This window comes from Nicotiana tabacum, chromosome 20 (genome assembly GCF_000715075.1).
Source record: "Nicotiana tabacum cultivar K326 chromosome 20, ASM71507v2, whole genome shotgun sequence".
Lineage (NCBI taxonomy): Eukaryota > Viridiplantae > Streptophyta > Magnoliopsida > Solanales > Solanaceae > Nicotiana > Nicotiana tabacum.
Window position 1 is genome coordinate 118,844,114 of NC_134099.1, and position 21,916 is coordinate 118,866,029.

Here is a 21,916-nt window from a genome sequence, read left to right on the forward strand (position 1 = left end):
CTAAGGGCTTTAACGGCAAATCAAATTGAGTGGACTTTGGGATGGCTCCCGATGAGGGAAGTGATACACATGTCAACCTCAAATAGTTATTTGCTACTATTGGGATTGAGAAGCATCCAGCCATATGCGCCACTAAGAGTCCTAAGACAACTAGGGAGATACCAAGTAGTTCCTGATGATGAAGATTTGAGTATGCAAGTAATCGAATTACACCCCGAAGCCACTATTCCCGAGGCTTTAATTCAGCAGATGTGGAATGGATGTCGATACTTGAAAAGTGATACTCAAGTCCCAGACACTACAAAGGGTGAGATAAATCCTGGATATGCAAGGTGGTTTGAGAAACGATCTCGCGTGGATGATGTACCAGAACCTGAGCTAAGAAGGCCAACAAAAAGACCCCATATTCAAAACTTTAATGATAAAATCCAAGAGGGGAGAAAAGGAAAAAGGGTACAAAGCAATTATCCATGCCCTAAAGGAAAATCTGAGGAGCCTCAGTCTGGAGAAAGATTTGCAAGCACAAGAAGCTGAAGGCGAGGAGAAGAGTCTAGCTTGTGAGAATGAAAATCTTCATGCTCGATTCCAAAAAATGAAAAAGGCTTCTGAAATACCAATGAGGAGTTGGAAGTATCAAAAAACCATCGCCAATCTTTTTGAAAGAATGCAAGATTATGATTCCATTCGTGCTACAAACGAAAGGGCGTTGAGCAAAGCAAAAGAAAGAATCCAACAATTAAACGAAGAAGCCAGATCTAATAAGGAACGCCAAGATAGGCAATCCGAAGAAGACAGGGCACAATTCAAGAAGGAAAAAGATCATTGGATACAATCAGAAGACCAACTTTGTGCACAACTAGAAGAGGCAAGAAGATACAACAGAGAACATCAACAAGCGGACATCGACAGAGAAAGAGCGCAGGCAAGATTAGAGCAGGCCAGACTCCGAACTCTATTAGAGTCAGCTCTAGATCATGAAAACCGTGTCAGAGATATAGCCACCACTCGCCAGCAGCAATTGCAGAACCAAGACCAACGTCTTCAAGATTTCAGGGCACAAATCCACGACCTGGCGGTCTACACCTCTCAAAGTTATGTAAACTGCCAAGGAATGGATTATGAAAGGTTTACAGAGCATGCACCCACTTTTGCCCGTCATCTAGCAATGGAGTTGGAAAGGATGTATCGTACGTTGGGAGGTCATCCAGGTCAAGCCCCACATTGAGCAGATAATCCAATAATTGACAACAAAAGTGGAAAGTGGGGCATGTTGTGAGATGTTAAGAGTTGTATCTTTTTGATTTAAGTGTGTGTGTTTCAAACCATTTTCTTATAAGGTTTTCAAATGTAATGTCTGTTCATCTTTGTATAATGAATAAAATTGTTTGCCTTACGGTCCGAACTACGCAAAGTCTGATTCATGCGGGGGCATGATACGTAGGCAATCTCTATAAGATTCGACCACCACAATAAAATATATATAAGAAAATAAAATAAAATAAAAGTGAGTAACAATAAAAATTTCAAGAAAGCTGGGACGACACAAGCAGCCAAGCAAATGCATAATAGAAAAGAGATATTTGTCTAGGAGCATTGCATCTCAACGTGTAATTATATATGTGTTAAACTCTCAAAACTAACAAGTTTGTTCATTTCCAGAATACAAGCAGTTAGTTTCTCTAAAGAGTATACTGGCATATTATCATTATCACACGAGATCAAAAGGACCAATACCCGAAAGTATGTCTATCCCAGATGTTGACACAGGTATTGAGCTAGAGGAGATGGATGTCGGAAAAATGAAAGAAGAGATGTTTAAACTCAAGCAGCAAATGGCTGAAATGTACCAGGCCTGGTCTATAGGACAGTTACCCCCATCTTACCCAACTAACCCTCTTTCATCAACGGCCCAAACTCAGGATAATCTTACCACTGAATTATCCCCAAATTTCCCCATTTACCAACACTACCGAGGAACCACATCTCAGACACCACAGTCTCCACCTCCTAAACCAGTTCCATACTTTCCTCCACCTGTAACTCCTATCTTTGTGGCACCTCCCATAGCTACACTCCATAAATCTCCTAGTGAGCCTATATTCCAAGCCTAGGACAACCAATATTACCCCCCGGAGCCCACCCTTAAAGCCTCCGAAATCCATTCAACTACTCCTCGTTTTGACCTCCCAACCGAAATTGACAAGCCAACCAAAAATGCTGAACAAGAAGAGATGTTCAGAAAGGTCAAAGTCTAGAACAATCGTTCAGAGACATGCGAGGATTAGGTGGGCAAGTCAGTGTAGCTTACAAAGATTTATGCTTATTCCCAAATGTGCAATTGCCAGTTGGCTTCAAGTTGCCCAAATTTGACCTATAAAATGGGCACGACGACCCAGTAGCCCACTTAAGGGGTTTCTGTAGCAAGATGCGAGGAGCTGGGGGAAAGGACGAATTATTGATGGCTTACTTCAGTCAAAGTTTAAGCGGATCAGCTTTGGAGTGGTATACACGCCAGGACCATGGGAGATGGTACACCTGGGATGACCTGGCACAGGCATTCGCATACCATTTCCAATACAATCTGGAAATCATCCCAGATCGACTATCTTTAACAAAATTTGAGAAGAAACACAATGAAAGTTTCAGAGAGTATGGCTTCCGGTGGAGAGAACAGGCAGCAAGAGTGGATCCTCCTATGAAGGAGAGTGAAATGGTAGACTACTTCCTCCAAGCCTTGGAACCAACTTACTATGCCCATTTGGTTTCAGCGGTAGGGAAATCATTCAACGAAGTAGTGAAGATGGGAGGTATGGTGGAAGAAGGCATCAAGACAAATAAAATTATGAGCTATTCAGCAATTAAGGCAACTACTCAAGCCATTCAAGGCGGGGTAGGAGGAATCGGAAGAAAGAAGAGAGAGGAAGCAGCGGTAGTTGATTCAGGAATTTGGTCGGGACCCAGAGGTTCACCACCTTACTATAATCAACAACGACCTCGCCAATCAACTTACCACCACAATTCATCCCAACACTACTATCACCCTTCGGAGCCTCATTTTTCCATTAACCATGCACAAGCATACAATCAGCCACCTGTTCACACTAATTGGCGTGCTCCTGCCATACCAGGTACTTACCCACGAGCCTATCCCGGACCAGGTTTCAGGCCTAGGCCAGCATTTAGGGGAGAAAGGGAACATAAAAAGAAAAACTACACCCCATTAAGAGAGTCCTACACCAGTCTGTTCCACAGACTGAGACAGCTGGACATGCTAAGACCAATACAATCCAAGCTACCCAATCCTCCTCCGAAGAATCTGGACTACAACATTAGCTGTGAGTATTGTTCCGGTACACCAGGCCATGATACGGAAAAATGCTGGCATTTAAAAAATGCAATACAAGAGCTGATTGATACTAATAAAATCGAGGTTCAAACCCCCGAAACTCCCAATATCAACAAAAATCCAATGCCAGCCCATCAGGAGGCTAATATGATAGAAATAGTACAGGTTGATGGGGAGACAAAGAAGCCGTCACAAACTGTCATGATGATCAGGTCTCATGAAGACAAGCCAGATAAGCAGTTAACAGAGGAGAAGCCGGTACCTAAGCAGAACAGAAATGGTGATGAACCATCTGTGGTAGTCGAAAAGGGGTCTCCGAGTAAAGTTGACACAAAGCAGGAAAGGTTGAAAGTGATAGTACCAGGGGTTGCCAGCAAACCCATTATAGTCGTGGAAGGAGCCCGTATAGATCGGGTTATTATCAAACCTGTAACCCAGCTACCAGTGATCAACAACAAAGCCATTCCATGGAACTATGAACGGGTGACTGTAATGTACAAGGGAAAAGAAGTCAAGGAAGAAGTCTGTGAGGTGCAAGGCTTGACTCGTTCGGGAAGATGTTTTACTCCCGAAGAGTTAAGAAAAACTAAAAATCCAACACCAATAAAGAGAGCTGTGACGGAAGAAGAAGCGGAAGAGTTTTTAAGAAAAATGAAGCTCCATGACTATTCTGTTGTGGATCAACTGAAGAAGACGCCCGCTCAAATCTCATTATTATCATTACTGATCCATTCAGAAGAATACCGTCTGGCTTTGATGAAAATCCTGAATGAGGTTCACGTTCCCGATAAAATCTCTGTAAATCATTTGGGAAGAATAGCCAACAGAATCTTTGAGGCAAACAAAATTACATTTTCTGATGATGAATTGCCTATGGAAGGGACTGAGCACAACAGAGCTCTTTACCTCACCGTGAAATGTGAAAACTCCGTAGTAACCCGGGTATTGGTTGACAGCGGGTCAAGTGCAAACATCTGTCCTCTCTCCACTTTAAGCAAATTGAAAATCAAAGAAGAGAGGATCCAGAAGAATAGCATTTGCATACGGGGGTTTGACGGTGGAAGCAGAGATTCATTTGGCGATATAGTGTTGGAACTGACAATAGGACCAGTTGAATTCACAATGGAGTTTCAAGTACTGGACATAACTGTTTCTTATAACTTGTTGTTGGGTCGACCATGGATCCATGCTGCTAAAGCAGTCCCGTCAACACTACACCAGGCGGTCAAGTTTGAATGGGATCATCAAGAAATAGTTGTGCATAGGGAAGAAATTTTAAATGCTCACAGCAGTGCCATTGTACCGGTCGAGGGAATAGAAAATAACCAGGGACCATGGGTATACCAAGTGTTCGATACAGTGTCGGTAGAGAAAATTCCAGAGGGGAAGTACCTTCCGAATCCAAAGATAACCTCTGCATCAGTCATGGTAGCCTATGAAATGTTAAAAAATGGTTTTATACCCGGCAAAGGTCTGGGCTCATCTTTGCAAGGAATTATACAACCAATATCTCTCCCCGAGAACTGGGGAACATTCGGTGTGGGGTTCATACCCACCGTCACCGACGTGAGAAAGGCCAGAAAGCTGAAACAAAAGGCATGGGTTCTTCTAAAACCAGTCCCACATCTATCAAAGTCTTTTGTCAAGATCGGTGCTAAAAATCGCCCGATAACAACAATTCCTAAATCCTTGGTAAAGCCTGAGGAGGAATTAATTGAAAAATTCGAGAAATTGTTCGACGATGTGAATATGTTGGAAAGCAGTGAAAGTTCTAGCAACACAGAAGTGCAATTCGTCAAGCCAGAGACAAGGCTCAATAATTGGAAAACCACTCCTCTCCCCGTTCGAAAGGAGTCTTGGTAGTTTATTTTGATTTTCCTTCAGTTTGTTTGGGTTACCTCAGGGTTGTAACCCCAATGTCTATCTTACAGTTTGTTTGAAGTGTGCAAACCTTGTTATCTTTCATCATCCAATAAAATACAGTTTCCTTTTTATTATCATTCCTGATAGTTTTCTTTTCTTTTTCTTCTTTTTCTGTACAGTTCTTTTTACGCTGGCTCTAGTGATATGGCATGCATGAGGAATCCTCAGCCCAGTCTTAAAAATCAATCTGGTTCCGAAATAATAATTCAAGAAATATATTGTGATTATGAATCAGAATATGATGAAGATGAGGTTTTTGAAGAGATTAGAAAAGAGTTAATTCACTTTGAGAAAAAAACCAAACCTAACCTGAGTGATACCGAGGACGTCAATATAGGGGACACGAGTAATGTCCGAGAAACTAAAATAAGTGTCCATCTCGAACCAAGGATCCGAGAAGAGTTAATTAAAGCACTCATAGAATTCAAAGATGTTTTTGCATGGTCATATGACGACATGCCTGGCTTAAGCACTAATTTAGTGGTTCACAAATTGCCCACCGATCCAACAGTGCCTCCTGTCAAGCAGAAGCTGAGAAAATTCAAGCCTGATATGAGTGTGAGAATTAAGGAAGAAATCACCAAACAGTTGGAAGCAAAGGTCATTCGAGTCACTCGATATCCTGTTTGGTTAGCTAATATCGTTCCTGTGCCAAAGAAAGACGGCAAAATTAGAGTATGCGTCGACTACCGCAATCTCAACAAAGCAAGTCCGAAGGATAATTTCCCATTACCCAATATCCATATTTTGATCGATAATTGTGCCAAGCATGATATAGGATCTTTCGTGGATTGTTATGCCGGGTATCATCAAATTCTAATGGATGAAGAGGATGCAGAAAAGATAGCATTCATCACACCATGGGGAACTTATTGCTACCGGGTAATGCCATTCGGTTTGAAGAACGCCGGAGCAACCTACATGAGAGCAATGACCACAGTGTTTCATGATATGATACACAAGGAGATTGAGGTATACGTGGACGATGTGATCATAAAATCTAAGCATCAGGCCGACCACGTTGGGGATTTGAGGAAATTCTTCTTAAGACTTCGCAGGTACAACTTCAAGCTTAACCCTGCCAAATGCGCATTTGGAGTTCCATCTGAAAAGTTGCTGGGATTCATACTCAGTCGGCGAGGCATCGAGCTAGACCCATCAAAAATCAAAGCCATCCAAGAATTGCCACCTCCAAGGAACAAAACTGAAGTAATGAGTTTGTTGGGAAGGCTGAATTACATCAGTAGGTTTATTGCTCAGCTTACGACAACCTGTGAGCCTATTTTCAAATTGTTGAAAAAAGATGCTGCGGTCAAATGGACCGATGAGTGTCAGGAGGCGTTTGATAAGATAAAAGGATACCTGTCAAACCCACCCGTGTTAGTCCCACCGGAGCCAGGAAGACCTCTAATTCTTTACTTAACGGTCTTGGAAAATTCATTTGGTTGTGTATTGGGGCAACATGACCTCACCGGCAGAAAAGAGCAGGCCATCTACTACCTTAGCAAGAAATTCACAGCTTATGAGGTTAAGTATACTCATCTGGAAAAGACATGTTACGCCCTGACTTGGGTAGCTCAAAAATTGAAACACTATTTGTCATCCTACACTACTTACCTCATTTCTCGTCTGGATCCATTGAAATATATTTTTCAAAAGCCTATGCCAACAGGGAGACTTGCAAAGTGGCAGATATTGCTCACAGAATTTGACATCATCTATGTGACTCGGACTGCAATGAAAGCCCAAGCACTGGCTGATCATTTAGCTGAAAACCCGGTCGACGAGGAGTACGAGCCATTGAAAAACCTATTTTCCCGATGAAGAAATAATGCATATCGATGAGATCGAGCGAATTGAAATACCTGGCTGGAAACTTTTCTTTGATGGGGCCGTTAACATGAAAGGAGTCGGGATAGGAGTGTAATCATCTCTGAAACAGGGCATCACTATCCTGTTACGGCTCAACTGCGATTTTATTGCACCAATAATATGGCTGAATATGAAGCTTGTATTATGGGGTTAAGGCTAGCTGCAGACATGAGTATCCAAGAAATTTTAGTCATGGGAGATTCGGATCTTCTGGTACATCAAATTCAAGGAGAATGGGAAACCCGAGACTTGAAGCTCATACCCTACCGACAATGTTTACATGATCTTTGTCAGCGGTTTCAATCAGTGGAGTTCCGGCATATTCCAAGGATCCATAATGAGGTTGCCGATGCATTAGCTACCTTGGCATCAATGTTGCACCATCCAGACAAAGCTTATGTGGATCCACTACATATTCGAGTCCACGATCAGCACGCTTATTGCAATATGGTTGAAGAAGAATTTGATGGTGAACCATGGTTCCACGACATCAAGGAGTATATCAGGATGGGGATATATCCCGCACAAGCCACAGGAGATCAAAAGAGGACCATTAGGTGATTGGCAAATGGATTCTTTTTAAGCGGAGGAGTTTTGTATAAAAGAACACCAGACCTTGGATTATTAAGATGCATAGATGCCAGACAAGCTACAACTATCATGTCTGAAGTACATTCGGGAGTTTGCGGACCCCACATGAGCGGATATGTGTTGGCAAAGAAAATCCTCCGAGCTGGTTACTATTGGCTTACCATGGAGCGAGATTGTATCAGTTTTGTGCGCAAGTGTCATCAATGCCAGATACACGGAGATTTGATTCATTCTCCATCATCCGAGTTGTACACAATGTCGGCACCATGGCCCTTCGTTGCCTGGGGCATGGATGTGATTGGACCAATTGAGCCAGCAGCATCCAATGGTCACAGGTTCATTCTGGTAGCCATTGATTATTTTACCAAATGCGTTGAGGCCAAAACATTCAAATCAGTGACCAAGAAAGCTGTGGTCGATTTTGTCCACTCAAATATCATATGTCGATTCAGAATCCCAAAGGTGATCATCACAGATAACGGTGCTAATCTTGACAGTAACTTAATGAAAGAAGTGTGTCAACAGTTTAAGATTACACATCGCAACTCTACCCCATATCGGCCCAAGGCGAATGGAGCAGTCGAGGCAGCCAACAAAAACATAAAGAAGATACTTCGGAAAATGGTAGAAGGTTCAAGACAATGGCATGAAAAACTACCATTTGCGTTATTGGGATATCGCACTACTGTTCGCACTTCAGTAGGAGCAACTCCTTATTTGTTGGTATATGGCACTGAAGCAGTAATTCCTGCAGAAGTTGAGATTCCTTCCCTTCGGATCATCGCCGAAGCAAAGATTGATGATGATGAATGGGTCAAAACCTGTCTGGAACAATTAAACTTGATTGATGAAAAATGATTGGCCGCAGTATGTCATGGTCAATTGTATCAAAGAAGAATAGCAAGAGCATGCAACAAAAAGGTGCGTCCACGGAAGTTTGAAGTGGGTCAACATGTGCTGAAACGTATTCTTCCACATCAGGTTGAGGCAAAAGGCAAATTTACCCCGAATTGGCAAGGACCATTCATTGTGACCAGAGTATTATCGAATGGTGCACTATGATTAACAGATATTGAAGGCAAATGCATAGACATGGCGATCAATTCTGACGCGGTAAAGAGATATTATGCATAACTTTTTGAATGTTTGTATTTAGCATTATTTCGAAGATTGGAATGACAAAGGCAATTTATTCTGCTATCCAAACACTATACCCTTTGCTTCCCCTTTGAGCCATATTTGTTTCTTTCCTACCCTCTCTTGGAATCAATGAAAATCAAATATGAAATAATAATAATAAAAAAAAAGGGGGAAAGAAAATCACTATTATTTAGTGAACTACGTTTGACCTGATTCCTCAAAGAAGGATACGTAAGCGCCTCACGGCTCGGTCATAGGGTGCACAATATACATAATGTGCACAAAAAGAAACATCAAGAGACCCCAATCAAGAAACTGGGGCAAGAATTGTATTGGAAATAAGAAAAAGATTCCAAGAGTTGTAATTTTAAACCCATACCAAAACTGTTTAGCTTTTGATACCTTTCCATTTCCAACCACATACCAAAAAGACTTTTCGATCAATCTTAGAAAAATGTTGAGTCAAGCAAATGAAGATGGTTCATAACACTCTGGTACAAACAAGAAAAGAAAGTAAAAATGAGAGAGTCTTATAGGTGAAAACCCACACGGGCACCATAAGATGACAGAAGTTGAGAGAGTAAAATGAGAGAGTCTTATTGGTGAAAACCTTCGCAGGCACCATAAGGCGAAAAGGAAGTAAGAAATGAACAAATGAGGAAGGTTTGTCGGTGAAAACTCTTTGAGATATTGCAAGTCAAACAGGACTGTAAAATGAAAAGTGAAGTTGGGTTATGGAAATTTTGGGGGAAAACAAAATGAGACAATTGAAAGGAGATTGATTAAAAGACTGGGTTGGTTAATCCAAATTGCATGCCATGATCATTGGCGCCAGTGACTCCAATCAGATAAGTCCTTTATTCCTTCTCCAACAATCATCCAAATTTGGATTTTTCTTTTCATTCTAGATTGTCGAAATCATCATGTTTTCGTCACTAATAATCTTACTCTTCTAAAGCTTTTGAGATGAGTTTTGTTCCAAACAAATAAGAAAGAATGTCAAGGTAAACTACCAAGATTCAAGGTTGCATAGGACAAAAATACGGCCATGATGGGCAAGAGATAATAAAAAATAATAAGATATGGGCGTAAGAAAAGTGGAATCAAAAGCGGATCAACAATGTCAGGAGAACATATGATTACGGTTAAAAGGGTTTGAAGGAAAACATACAGAGGGGAATCCTATAGTTAAGGATCAATTACAAGGACAAACAGTCTTTTCAACCATTTCAAGACAACAAAACAAGGCAGAAAAGCCCCACCGTCGGCAAGAATGCCCCAGTTAACCATCCTGTTTTAAAACTAACAAAGTTTTCTTTGATTTAAAAACAGGGGCAAAAACAACATTTGTGTCAGGAAACACCCGGACAAAGAATTAAAAAGAAATCAGGCGTCCACCTGGAGAATGAGGATGAGAAATGTAAGAAGAAGTCAGGCGTCCACCTGGAGAATGAGGATGAAGAATTGAAGAAGAAATCAAGCGTCCACCTGGAGAATGAGGATGAAGAATTAAGAAGAAATCAAGCGTCCACCTGGAGAATGAGGATGAAGAGATAAAGAAGAAATCATGCGTCCACCTGGAGAATGAGGATGAAGAATTAAAAAGAAATCAGGCGTCCACCTGAAGAATGAGGATGAAGAGAATTAAAAAGAAATCAGGCGTCCACCTGGAGAATGAGGATGAAGAGATAAAGAAGAAATCAGGTGTCCACCTGGAGAATGAGGATGAGAAATTTAAGAAGAAGTCAGGCGTCCACCTGGAGAATAAGGATGAAAAGAAGAAGTTAAGAAGAAGTCAGACGTCCACCTGGAGAATGTGGATGAAAAGAATTTAAGAAGAAGTCAGGCGTCCACCTGGAGAATGAGGATGAAGAATTAAAAAGAAGTCAGGCGTCCACCTGGAGAATGAGGATGAAAAGAATTTAAGAAGAAATCAGGCGTCCACCTGGAGAATGAGGATGAAGAAATTAAAAAGAAATCAGGCGTCCACCTGGAGAATGAGGATGAAGAGATAAAGAAGAAATCAGGCGTCCACCTGGAGAATGAGGATGAAGTTAAGAAGAAGTCAGGCGTCCACCTGGAGAATGAGGATGAAGAATTAAAAAGAAATCAGGCATCCACCTGGAGAATGAGGATGAAGAGATAAAGAAGAAATCAGGCGTCCACCTGGAGAATGAGGATGAAGAATTGAAGAAGAAATCAAGCGTCCACCTGGAGAATGAGGATGAAGAATTAAGAAGAAATCAGGCGTCCACCTGGAGAATGAGGATGAAGAGATAAAGAAGAAATCATGCGTCCACCTGGAGAATGAGGATGAAGAATTAAAAAGAAATCAGGCGTCCACTTGGAGAATGAGGATGAAGAGAATTAAAAAGAAATCAGGCGTCCACCTGGAGAATGAGGATGAAGAGATAAAGAAGAAATCAGGCGTCCACCTGGAGAATGAGGATGAAGAATTAAAAAGAAATCAGGCGTCCACCTGAAGAATGAGGATGAAAAGAAGAAGTTAAGAAGAAGTCAGGCGTCCACTTGGAGAATGAGGATGAAAAGAATTTAAGAAGAAGTCAGGCGTCCACCTGGAGAATGAGGATGAAGAATTAAAAAGAAGTCAGGCGTCCACCTGGAGAATGAGGATGAAAAGAATTTAAGAAGAAATCAGGCGTCCACCTGGAGAATGAGGATGAAGAGCTAAAGAAGAAATCAGGCGTCCACCTGGAGAATAAGGATCAAGAATTAAGAAGAAGTCAGGCGTCCACCTGGAGAATGAGGATGAAGAATTGAAGCAACAGAAGTCAGGCGCCCACCTGGAGAACAAGGGAATATAATTGAAGCATTGAAGTCAAAGGCCCGCTCATATAAGAAAGGAGCACACTTAGAGTCAATAAAAACAGAGGAGTCCAACAAAGTCCCCAGCAGGAAACAACAAGAGTCCCAAACAGAGAAAAGAAAATATGGGACACAATGAAAGGGAATGCAGAATAAGCCAAATGCCCAAGAATCACCAAGATATCGAGACAACAAGAAACGCAAGGGCATGATCTAGATAAGATTTTATAATTCATGTACCATAGTCTAGTTTAGCTTTCTGTATTACCTTTGAAGTAAGGTGTAATAAGGAGGTCAGCAAGCAGTAAAAGCAGCACGAAACAGCAGTAGAATCACAGTCCCATGGTAGTCCCAGCAACCCAAAATTTCCCGAACTACATTGACCTGATTCTTTTATAGCCAAGGATATGTAGGAAACCTTTGAAGTAGGGGTTCGGTCAAATCTTTCAAAAATGCTTCCCACGGAGTATTTGAACGGGCAAAAATCGCTCGTATCCGCTCACTTTATCTTTGCACGAAAACTCTTCGAGTTTCCGCGCAAAGAGGGGCAGCTGTGAGCACGTGATTTTTGCCTCCCGAAAACAACTCCAAAATATATAAAAAATAAATAAAATTAATTTCTTTTAGTGTGCAATTTTAGAATTTGTGTTGCGTTTATTAATTGTTTGTGTTTTGTCCATAAATGTTAAACGTTGTTATAATTAAAAGAAAATAAAAATACATGTTGCATGCATATCTAGGATTTAATTATGCATTTTAAAAAATAATAATCACAAAAATATGCATTTGTTCTAGTTTTAATGTTTCACTATGTGATTAACGCTTTGTCTATGTGTTAAATAATTGTTAAAAGGTAATTAATATTTTTGTAAGGTTAAATTTGTTTTATAATTTTTATTAGGATTTTTTATAATTAGGGATAAATTTAGGAAATGAAAAATAGGTTGAAAAATAAAAAATCGGACCTGGATTAAAATCCAGGCCCAAACCAAGTTACCCCCCACAGCCCAATCCAAACAACCCAGGTCCGGTCCAACTCAGGAATAAAACCAAAATGACGGTGTTTCATCATCCTTCATCAAGGGCTGTTGGATTAAATCCATCCAACGGCTGAGATCTCATCACCCTAACCCGTAACCCTTACCCGACCCAATGCCCCGATTCAGCCCGACCGCAGCATTAAACCAAACGACATCGTTTGGCTAAATGAACTAATCCTGGCCATCTATTCTGTTTGATCCAACGGTCAAGATTAATCCACCTTCCCCCTATATAAACCCCAAATCCTTACCCCGACCCCCCTAACTAAACACCCCCCTCCTCTCCTGTTCATCATCGTCCTCAAACACACCCCTAACCCTAGCCGCCCTAGCATCCCATCGCCTGAAACCCGGCGGCAACAACGCCGCCGGTCACCACCTTAACACCTCAGACTCCTCACAACCCCCTCTTCACGGATCTGGCCTTAGTTTCCTTCGAATCAGACCCCAACTCTTCGAATCTTAAATCGAAGGTTGGTCTGAAAACTGAACCCTCTCCGATGGTCTCCAAATTCACACCGTAGCTTCCCCTAACTACCCTAGCTATGGATCTAGTGTTGGTTTGGTTCGAATCCCATCAGAACTCTTCGAATCTTCTTTTGAAGGTTCGAATCAAATATGAACTCACTCAGATTCCTTCCAAATTAACACCAAATGACCCCTAGGCTTCCCTCACCCTTGTGTCATCTTTGGTTCCCTTCGAATCTGCCCAGAAGTTTTCAAATTTAAGATCCTCGAATCTGAAACCCTAAAAAATTTCCAATCTTGGAATTTTTTTCAATTCAAGCGAGGGATTGAGGTTTAATCGACCTTAGTCGAAGTATTTTCAGTTGAAAATACTTCGACTAAGGTCTGTTTGATTTCAAAAGTCCGAATCCAAGTTGAGTTTGAATCCGTATGAAATTGAAGATTCAGAGGTATTCTCCTATTTCTTTTGTTTCCTATATATGTATAGTTGTTTGTTTTAATAACCCGTGTAATTTTGCATATTTGTTTAGTTGATTCCATAATTCTGTCTCATACCCGTCTATTTGATCAGAATTATACAATTTTTTCTGTTGGTTATGATTATTTACAATGTGTGTAATCGACTCGATTAAGTCCGTCGATTAGTTGTGTTATAAATCCTGTTTCTGAAAATGTTGATTGAAACAACCTGTTTTGGATGGATTATTTTGTTGTAATCAGTTGTTTCGTATTTGATAGTCAGTTGATTAATACTCGTTTGTAAATCAATAAGTCTGTCAAAATAAATGTTGTGTATATGTTGTTTCCTGAACATTAAGTTTCAGGGCATTGTCAGTATATTGATAATGCTCCTGTGTTTGTTTGATTTTAGTTCAAAGTTGAAGTTCAGTTTGAATTATTGTGTTGAATTCAGTATAATGTTATTGTGATGTTAAGTTTGAATTCAAGTTTACAAATGTTGGATAGATACCACTGTGTTAGGAAGTTGATTGGGATTGATTCTAGCTGTTTAAATCAGAAGGATAATTAAGCCTGGACAGATTTTAAAATCTGTTTTGTATCAGATTCTGAATTTTAGTCTAAAGGCAATAATAACAGTAATTACAGTAGGATTTCTGGGGCATTTCTGGGATAAAACAGTGAGGGTAATCTGATAATAATAGTGGGCTGAAAGTGGAATGTTAATGGCTTTTAATTTAATGGGATAATGGGAAACAAAGGGTAATGGAATGCTGGAAATCAGGAAAAGGGTCACTTAATGGGATTTAAAGTTTTTAAAAACAGATTTTGGATATGATTTTCTGATTTTAAAAGAAAGAAGGGGTCCAGGCAGCACTTAAAAAGAAAAGGGGCAGACCTGTATAAATACAGGAAGCAGGAGAGATTTTTTGAGGGAGATTTTAAGGACTGAGATTTTGAAGAAAAGAAAAGAACTCAGATTTTTTTAAATAAAAGGAAAGAGAGGAAGAAAACAGAAAAAGAAATAGAAAAGAGAACATTCACACACACACACACACAATCTGAAACAGATACAAAAGCAGAAACAGAAAAATCAGAAATAGGAATCTGAAACAGATAGAGGAAAGAAACTGAAATCTGAAATGTTATTTTTCTAGAATCTGTCCGTTGTTTGCTTGTGAATATTGTTCGGTTCAAATCTGAAATTTTTCTCAAGTTTTTGTCACTGTTCATCTGGGTTAACGGGTCTTGTTCAGACTTGCTGTGTTATTGGTATATTCTACCGGTGTTTTGTTGCTGCTATTATTGCTGAAATTTACTCCTTCTACCTTCATTTCCAGGTACATATCTTTTAAACTCATGTTGTGAAGAGCTTCAACATGACAAATAAATGAAGTTTGAATTGTAATACTGTCTTCTATTCGTTTAAGCTCATTAGTTTAAAATTCAGCTTTGTTTCATGTTGGTTAAATAGTAGTATATTTTTACGTGATGACTATAAGTTAAATGTCATTTCTTGAAGTTTGTATAAGTGTTGTAATAAGGTTACTTTCGAAATTTTCATTAAGGGAAGATATAATTAAGTTGTCAAGGTAGGGAACATGGCATAAAGTTGGCCATTATTTAAATTTTATGGTGTTGTTAGCTAAGTAAAGAGTAATGTAGAAATATCAAGAAAACTACATTACTAACCTCTGTTGTTAAATAAGGTTAAAATGGTGTTGGTGGTGTTTTTCATATATAAGATAACAGATGTGTGTATAACCATTAGCGAAAGGTGATTTGATATAGCTCGTTACGATGTTAGAATGTTATGAATGTTTCCGACGTACAGTTAGGTTGCATGTAAGACAATTTTATTGAATCGGTTTGTATAATAATTCCTTTCTTATCAACTTGATGCCTATCTACCATCGTAAACAAATTAACCAAACGATTACAAATTTTGGATTAAAAACAAGTATATGAGAATGAGATGGGATGTATAAGCACGAATTGCAACATTTTATATCAATGGTATGTAGAAATAGAGTTTGCATTAAATAAAATAATGAAAATTCTTCGAAAACATCTCTTTTCCTTTCATAAATCAATTTTTTTTAGTTTCATACGCAATTCATTTTTGGCACATATGTATTGCATTTACGAGAAAAATGGTAGTATTAATTACGCGTTGTTCATTTTTACTCCATAAATACGAATGGTTTTTGCGGAATATAATTCATAAAAATATATATATATAATCTGTGGTTGACACTCAATAAATTGAGAATTCTCTTCAAGAAATTTAGAGGCGTCTCAAATAGTGATTTACCATGACCTTTCATATAAAAATAATATGGATGTAATAAACAATTTGTAAACAAATTTACACTACCATCAAGAATATTTTTGTGATTAGGGATATGTTCGCGTAACCTGATTATATTTCTAAAAGCAAATTCGGATTATGCGTTCGCGCAACTTCAATCGAATATTTAATAAAAGGGATTTATCCAAGGATGTTAAAATAATTTCATATAACCCGAGATGTGCAGATCACTGTTTAATCATACAAGGGCGACGATGTTCTTAATTTTATTTCTAACTTCGAACATATGATTTTTTTATATAATAAAAATATAAAAAATATTATCAACCTTTTGTGTACACGTATGCGTGGCACGATTCTCTACAATTATAAAAGGTATATAATACGAATATACGTATGCGTAATTCGTTTATATAATTGTAAATAATCTAAACAAAAGCGGTAATAAAATCAAGTAGCAAGAAAAAGGGTATTTAGTAAAATCAAGATAATTAAGCCAAGAATAAAAATAGTTGAGCGACCGTGCTAGAATCACGGAATTCGGAAATGCCTAACACCTTCTTCCGGATTAACAGAATTCCTTACTCAGGATTTCTGGTTCGCAGAATAACAAACAGAGTCATATTCTCCTCGATTCAGGGATTAAAATTGGTGACTTGGGACGCCTTAAAATTCCCAGGTGGCGACTCTGAAACAAATAAACAAATCCCGTTTCGACTGTCCTTTAATTGGAGAAAACTCCCTACGCACCTCGCGGGTGCGGAAAAAGGAGGTGTGACAGGGACCGCTTTATTTCCCCCAGCCGCCGATGATGCTCCACCTTTTGCGGCCTGTATAAACTTTCCGCCATCACGACCCCCCTCAATCCTAGAGGGCTTCCTCTCCATAACGGCACCTGTCGTGAAAATGATCTCTACATCTGGTGCAAGCGCAAGTGCCGCTTCTAAAGCAATGACTTTTTCTGGCTCGACATCAGTGGCAACGGCCTTCCCGGTGTCCACCCTTCACCTTTTTCTCGACAATGACTCCTCGCAGTCAGATGGTTTGTCTACAAGATTATAGATGGGCCGAGAAGAGATCTCATCCCTCACAGCAATAGTTTGAGGGGCGGAGTCCCTCATCGGCGGAGCTTGAGTACGACCTCCTTGAGTAGACTCGCCTAAAGCAAATTGTATCCCCGTCGATGCGACATCTTGGCGGAACACCGACACTAGAGCCTTCATTTTGGAAATTCACCAACCTAGCACTAAGGGGTGGTCGCATCAAAGAGAAACAGTAAACAACAATAAGCTAAAGTAAAAATGACACTTACTGGATGGGATCTTGGGTCCAAAACTCTTGTGAAAGGACGTACAATCACGAATTCCCACGATGTGAGGTAATACGCGAGCCACCCAATATTCCATATCAAAGACAAGAGTAGGTGCACGCCTCTCAGATGAAAAACAAGAAAGATGCGAGTGAGCCAAAAACAAAGGGACGAAAGAAGATAATGAGCATACGGTGAGACACTTACAATTATAGTTCCACTGCTCAGGAAACCCAGTCGGGTCCGCTACCAGGTGCTTGGTCTTGATGAAGAAGTACTTATGCCAGAACTTTCGATTCATTTTATCATCCATCCCAACCACCAACCCTCCGGTCCCACGATGTCATAGGTGTACCAGAGTACCTCTATAAAAACTGGGAGAAAACAAATGCAGCAGGTGGCATACGTCAACCTCACAGCCCACCAACTCTGTATACTTCGTCAGAATCAAGAAAACTTTATACAAATCGGGGGAGAGTTGTGCCGGGCAAACATTGTAAAATCGGCAAAACTCCTCCGCTACGGAAGGAGAGAAAGAGTATAACCAATCAAGAACGGATAGACATAGAAGGCATAGTATCCGACTCGATGAACCTCCATAATGTCGCTTCCGACCGAACAATTTCGATGTGGGGAGGAATGCGATATTATCGGAGGTTGTCTATGTGAGGCGGTCCCGTCTTAGAAAGTATCTGAGCAAGAGCAGGAGTAGGAGTAGGAGCAGGCTCCTTCGGAAAACCATTCCTGACCAAAGGGTTTTTGGGGACTATCTCCTCCGTGGTAGGGAAGCTTTCATCCTCTTCAGTCATAAATTCCTCACCACCTGGAGGAAGAGCCACCGATAATGGAGTGGCATCGGAAGCCTAGTCTTAAACGTGAGGAGGTTGTGACAAATTTCAGCAATGAAGCGTATGCAACAAAGTCTGACGAAGGAGATAACAATTGGACTAGAAAGAAAGGACTAGAACTGAAGAAGCTGCGAGAAATCGAAAAAAAAATTGGAGAAAAAGATTAGAGAAGCACAATACTCGTGCAAAGTAAGGAATGGAGAAAACTTTTGAAAAATGAACCCCCAACCTATTTATAGGGTTGAGTGGTGCGAGAATCAAAACAAAGGACCATCAATGGCACCAAAATCGAAGCGGCAGACGGACAGACGCTGCATCAGGAAGGCGCGTGTGGCCATGACGTCACCTCACGTCAGCCACACCAACCGCAGCCTTGCTGGCTACGCTGTTTTCTCGACCTTTCCCAATTCGATTTATTCAATACAACCAAATTTCTTCTAAACGGACACGAACCAGGTCTGCTTATTTAGGGCGTGCCAGGTCACGACCTCAACAAGAGGAGGGACTAACTGTATTGACCTAAATTTGGCGACTTGATAACGGTAAATAAACAGGATCGAGGAGGGGGTCGACCACGATGTAATATCAGGAAGCCATCTCCGAGAAAACTGTTGTCGAGGACGGACAACTGGGGTAAAGAAATAATGGTAAGATAGATTCAGAAGTGGACACAAGGAATATTCCTTTGGATATTTCTTATTTTGTACTTTTTAGAGTTTCTAAGAAATACCCCTTATAAATAGGAAGAGATAGAGAGCAAAAGGGGGATCTTGACTTTTTGATAAGAACATATCGTAAAAGGCTGACGAGAAAGAATATACAAAGTTGTCTTATTCATTGATTATCTTTTTAAAGCACACGTTGCTGAATCTTTGTTCACAAGATCCAAAGATTCCTTATCCATCTTCATATCTCATTTTTCACATTGCTGACAGGAGAAAGAACCATTCAAATCATATAATAATTGGATAGTAGATTCTTTCTTATTACATTTATATTACATTATCTACATTTATCGCATGTTCATGTTATAACATATGTTGATAATCCTCGAGTACAAATCTGCTATTTATTGCTCTCAAACGCCGTTCATCTTATCGATGTCCTATAATATTTGATCTAGAATTTATTATATTTAACTAAGATTCACCCTTTGTTTCCTCATAATTAGTTTAACAAAAAGCTTAACACTTTTTGGTCAAACAACCACCACTTCCACTCCTTTTAAAAATCCGCCATAAGTTTCGTCATAAAATTACATTATTTAGCTAGATAAAAAAATATTTTTTTACGTATATTTATTATGTGTTAACTCCTCTTGACTTTTTCATATATTTATATTCGCTAGCCAAAAAAGTATATAAAATTTGTATAACTTTTGTATATAACATACATAATGTATATATATACAAAAAATATATATTTTTTAGCTATTATTTTAAGAGTGGCTATACAGTATCATTTATTCTACTTAATTCGAAATAGGAGTGCTCAAATGGAAAATACCTAAATTTAATTACCAGCTTGGAAAAACGGTGCAAGTATAATCTATAGGGTCTAAAGGACATTTTGCCACTTTAAATTTGATATCGAGTTCTGTTGAAGGAGTGCGTACATTTGAAAAATAAATATATTTAGTACGACAATAACATACCCAGTATTATCCTACGTCGTGAGGTTTGGGGAAGGTAGTGTGTACGCAGAACTTATCCCTACCTTGTGAGGATAAAGAGGTTGTTTCCAATAGACCCCCGGCTCAGGAAAACATAAGCAATAAGTATATTTAGTATTTAAAAAAATAATTTTAAAGTGTTTGCCGAATCTTTTGATATATTTTTAGTAAATAAATATTTTAAAGAATAGTGTTTTATGCTAAACATCAATTTATAACTAAAGTTTAGATGTCATTTGAAAAGACAATCTGCTCCATTAATAATTAAATATAATTATTTTGCATGACACTAATTTTGCAACTTAAATGCAGATAGTGTGTAAAATAATTTTATGGAACATTTAGGCCCCATTTGGCCATGAGTTTTGTCAAAATAAACTTGGAATTTATTTTCAAAACTCATGTTTGGCCAAAAATTTTGCCCACATTTTGACAAAATCCCAAATCCCAAATCCCAAAATCACCCCAATTGTTGATTTTGGGCCAAAATCCCAAAACTTGGGAATTATATACATGTTTTTTCAAAATAAAGTTGGAAAATATGATTTGAAAACGTATGTCCAAACACATTTTCATCTTCAAACCAAACTTTACCCAAATCAAATTTTTCAAAACAAATTTGGAATCTATGGCCAAACGCTAGCTTAAAGAGCTGCTTTTGACTTTAAAAAAGAAGAAGATATGGGCTAGTACAAGGAGAGAGCGGATCCCAACGGTAAAAGAATGTGGAAATAAATTGTATAACCAATTTAGGCCTCATTTGTTTGCACTTAATGGAGGTTTGAATCTTAATTATTCAGATCTCAGACATTAAGTGTATTTATTTTTAAAGTCTGGATCTTAATTTTTCAGATCTTATCATTAAGTGTGTTTGTTTTTTTACTTCACAACCACTTAATGGGTCTGAATAGGTCTGTATGATTAAGATCTATAACAGAGACTTAATTTCATTAAGATGCTATCACATATTCATTATTAACTATCGCCACCGCCTACCATTATCAACTATCACTATGCCACCACCACCACCATGCTCAACCACCACCATCACCACCACCACCTCAACCACACCACCACCATCATCTTCAATCATAGCCGCCACCATTATCGACCATCACCACCTCACTATCCCCACCACTCCGACCACCATCATTCTCACCCACAATCAACACTCATCCACCTCAACTACCACAACTGACCATCCCATCACCATTAACAACCACCGTCGACACTGCCCATCATTATAATCTACCATCACCCACCCAACACCTTCCTCAATCACAACTACTACCACCACTCGCCATTATTAACTATCACCACCCACCACCATCATTATCAATCATAATCGACACCACTACCATTCACTACTAGCTACTAGCATGAACCACCATCATCAACCAAAACTACCACCAACCACCGTCTCTAGTTGGCATTCACCCGTTGGCCATCACCACCACCAACTATCATATTTTAAAAAAACTATATATTTTATCGATAGAATATTAGATTAGTTAGTATTTCATTTGTTTTTATGTTTATTAATTTTCAAATAAAGATAAATTTAAGACATTCAGATGTTAAAAATCAAACAGTCTTGATTATTCAGTATTCAGATCTTAATACACATCTTAATATATTCAGATGTGTATTCAGATTCAGATGTCTTAATCTTAATACACATTTTGATATTCAGATATGTATTCAGATTCCGACGTCTTAATCTTAAAAAAAACAAATGAGGCCTTAAGTGTTGCTATTAAAACATAGTTATAATTTAAAAATTAGTGCAAATATAACCACTGCCAGATTTGAACGGCAGAGATTTCATTCTTTTGCAACAAAACATATACAATTTGCTGGCTATTATTTTTTTGTAAAAATGGCGTAGGATAGCTATTTTTTAATGTGTTATCTAATTTTTATTCAGTATTTTTAATATTGAGAAAAAATAGATACTACTATATTAAAATTAATATGAAAAGATATTTTTACCCTTTTTTTATGTGTGTTATGTAAATATTAAGGACATGGTGTCCTTTAACTTCATGAATGTTGTGTAAATATTAAGGAAATGTACATGGTGTCCTTTAACTTCATGAGTATGTCCTTAA